Below are 3,980 nucleotides of genomic sequence, written 5' to 3'. Positions count from 1 at the left end.
TGTGTCTGAAGGTCCGAGAGCCCCTGTCAAGACGCTAGTATAAGTTCAAGAGTCCAAAAGCCAACTAACTTGGACTCTCATGTTTAAGGGTGGGAAGCATCCAGCACAAAAGAAAGATGAAGGCTGGGAGACTCAGCAAGTCAGCTTCTTCCACCTTCTCCTGATTTTTCTAGCCACACTGGCAGGCAATTGAATGGTGCCCACCCACATTGTGGGTGTGTCTTCCTAAGAGTGAGTCTTGCTCTCCCAGCCCACTGATGCAAATGTTAATTTTTCCTGGCAACACCCGGAAACAATACTTTGCATCCTTCAGTCCAATCAAGTTGACACTTAATATTAACCATCACAATGGCCAAACACATTTATTTACTTTTGACTCAGAGTCCACTTGTAAGAATCCATCTCAAAGTCATCTAGCAAAAAAATATAAAAATATGGGCGGTCCCGGCTTCTGTGGGGCGCTGCCCGGTGGCTCTGGCTCTGTGGCTCTGGCCCTGTGGGGCCATTGGCCCAGCCCGCCAGCCCCTGAGCTCCAGTAGCCCGCCGCTGCAGGAGCTGTTTGCCCGGGGCGGGCCCTTGCGGACCTTCCTCGAGCGCCAGGCGGGGTCTGAAGCCCGTTTGAAGGTCAGGAGGCCGGAGTTGGTGGCAGTGATCAAACTGCTGAACGAGAAGGAGCAGGAGCTGCGGGAGACCGAGCCCTTGCTGCACGATGAGAATGAAGATTTAAGGAAACTTGCAGAGAATGAAATAACTCTGTTTCAAAAAGAAATAACTCAGCTGAAGCATCAGATTATTTTACTTTTGGTTCCCTCAGAAGAAACAGATGAAGATGATTTGATCCTGGAAGTAACTGCAGGAGTTGGAGGTCAGGAGGCAATGTTGTTTACTTCAGAGATATTTGATATGTATCAACAATATGCTGCATTTAAAAGACGACATTTTGAAACCCTGGAATATTTTCCAAGTGAAATAGGTGGCCTTAGACATGCATCTGCCAGCATTGGGGGTTCAGAAGCCTATAGGCACACGAAATTTGAAGGAGGTGTGCACAGAGTACAAAGAGTGCCAAAGACAGAAAAGCAAGGCCACATCCATACTAGCACCATGACTGTAGCGATATTACCCCAGCCTACTGAGATTAATCTCGTGATTAATCCGAAAGATTTGAGAATTGACACTAAGCGAGCCAGTGGAGCTGGGGGGCAGCATGTAAATACCACAGACAGTGCTGTCCGGATAGTTCATCTTCCAACAGGTGTTGTTTCTGAATGTCAACAAGAGAGATCTCAACTGAAAAATAGAGAGCTGGCTATGACAAAGTTACAGGCAAAACTGTACAGCATGCATCTAGAAAAAGAAACAAATAAAAGACAGAATGCTAGAAAAATTCAGATTGGAAGTAAAGGAAGATCAGAGAAAATAAGAACATATAATTTGCCACAGAACCAGGTCACAGATCACAGAATAAGCAAGACACTGCATGATCTTGAAACTTTTATGCAAGGAGATTATCTACTGGGTGAACTTGTACAGTCATTGAAGGAATATGCCGATTATGAATCTTTAGTAGAAATTATTTCCCAAAAAGTTTTAAGTTGATTTGTTATTTATAGACTTTCGTAGCTTAGAAAAATTCTACAGCATATCCACATAGGGTGAAAATACCCTTATTCTCTTAAAAACCATGAGTTAACACAGTTGGAGATAATATGCGTATTTTGAAGTCATAGATAATTTACACAGATCTCTCTCAATGCATTAGCAAAAATCATACAATATACAGATGGTCCTTGATTTACATTGTGGTTAATTCCCAGTAAACCCATCATAAGTTAAAAATGCATATAACGTTAGCAACATAGCAGCCTCCTACTTAATGACAGCTTGATGTAACAATTTTCCAATTTTACCATGGTATGAAAGAGGCATGATTTGTAAGTCCTAAGGAGCTCCTCAGCTTGAAATGGGGCTGCATCCCCATAAACCCATCATAAAGTCAAAAAATCCTAAAACCATCATAAGTTGGTGACCACCTGCAATCATGATGTAGTGGTAAATCTTGGACACTTCCTTACAATAAGTAGACAAAGGAAAATCATCCTTTGTCCTGTTCTGTGTAAGTATTTAATGAATGATCAAAAATTCAGTTTAAATATTATGAAAAACTTTAAACATAAAAGAGTAGAAATATGACAGTAAATACTGTATCCTGATATCTAGTCAGGAGACAGAAACCATACCATTAACTTGAACAGGGATAATTTTAATATAAAAAACTGTTAACTGATAACGGTATTAGCTTTTAAGAGGGATGAAAGAGAGCTACGATGTTCTAGGACTGAGAGTACACAAGTTAAGAATACCCTTGAAAGGGGCTCCCCTTACCCATGGTGAAGTCAGGCCTAATGGAGAGAGAGTGGCTATAGCCTACTCAGTGATGGGGAAATTCCCTGTCTTGCCTTGGGCCAGAGCTGGTGTACAGCTGGTGGGTCAGGTCTTACAAGCAAAGAACCTCACACCCTCTACTGGTAAGCCAGAAGCCTCTTGCTAGGGTATGAGCAAAACTTGGACAGGAACTCTCAATAGATGTTTGTGTTTGTCAAGCTTCTCCAGACAGACTCCCTTAAAAGGATTGGCTTGTGTGATTATTATTAAGTCTAACAAGTCCAAAAGCTGGAGTGTGAGGCAGGAGGCTGGAGACCCAGGAAAGCTGATGGTGCAGGTCCAGTCCAAAGGTATCTGTTGGAGGATTCTCTTGTTCTTGGAAGAGGACAGTCGTTTTTTCTCTTCAGACCTTCACCTGACTGGATCAAGCCCAGTAACATTGAGGAGGGCAGTCTGCATTACTCAAAGTTCACTGATTTAAATGTCAATCTCATGTAAAAGCACCCTCACAGAAACACCTAGCATAATGTTTGACCTTATAATTGGAAAATCAGAGCAGAAGTTAAATCTCTTAAAAAAAAAAAAAGTATGACCCAGTAGCTAGGCACCCTGTGGCCCAGTCAAGTTGACACATAAAATTAACTGTCACAGTACCATCTTAGAAGCAAGAGAAGCCCCTTTATTCTGCAGTGCCCCTCTACCAATACCTACTGACAAAGAACGTGGTGCTATCTGGCATGGGAGAAATGTTCAGTTTGCTATGGCTTGAATGTGTCCCCTCAAATTCAAGTGTTGCCAATGTGACAGCATCAAGAGGTGGGCCCTTTAAGAGATCACTAGGCCATGAGGGATTCTCTCAGGACTGGGATGAAGGCCCTTAATAAAAGAGGCTTCAGGGAGCATCTTGCTAGCTTGCCTTCTGTATGTGAGAACACAGCAAGAAAGCCCTAGTCAACAAGTGCCAGCTCCTTGATCTTAGACTTCCCATCCTCCAGAACTGTGAGAAATACATTTCTGTTCTTTACAAATTAAAAAAAAATACATAAAAATATGTATCCACATAATTATTTATTACAGCACTGGTTTTGTCATTGCAAACAACTGGAAACAATCTGAATGTCCAGTAATAGGGGACTGTTTAAGAAAATGATTGAGCAGCCAAACAATTAAATACTGTACAAGTGTAAAAAGAAATAAGGAAGACCTCTGTATGCTATTATGGAATGACATCCAAAACACATTATGAAGTGAGAAAGGGCACATGTATAACAATTTGTATGGTATGCTAACTTGCACTTAAATAAGAAAAATTGATATATCTATATTTATACATATTTATTTTTTCTTTACAAAAAAATAAGGTAATACTAAAACAAATTAGCAAAAAGTTCACCTAAATAAAAAGTGGTAGGGACAGGGTGTAGGGGAAGGAAATGGAAGACAGATTACCATGCTTATAAATTTGACTTTGGTAGTATATAACTGTCTTACATATTAAAAAAAAATGAAATCAAAATGAAAAATCAATACTTAAAAATAAAAAAACAAATATTATACCATCTGAACTGTGTATCTTGTCGGAGGCCTACACTCAC

General features: G+C 40.6%; 1 pseudogene across 1 annotated transcript; it reads left to right on the top strand.

Moving 5' to 3' along the window:
* The first annotated feature begins 444 nt into the window (after positions 1–444).
* On the top strand, positions 445–2,957 carry LOC104681483 (annotated as a pseudogene). The gene has a single exon (XR_750588.2). The product of XR_750588.2 is annotated as a peptide chain release factor 1-like, mitochondrial pseudogene (transcript).
* The last annotated feature ends 1,023 nt before the right edge of the window (positions 2,958–3,980 follow it).

Source organism: Rhinopithecus roxellana, chromosome 7 (assembly GCF_007565055.1).
Source record: "Rhinopithecus roxellana isolate Shanxi Qingling chromosome 7, ASM756505v1, whole genome shotgun sequence".
Lineage (NCBI taxonomy): Eukaryota > Metazoa > Chordata > Mammalia > Primates > Cercopithecidae > Rhinopithecus > Rhinopithecus roxellana.
Note: the sequence above shows the minus strand (reverse complement) of the source record. Positions and strands in the feature narration are given on the sequence as shown.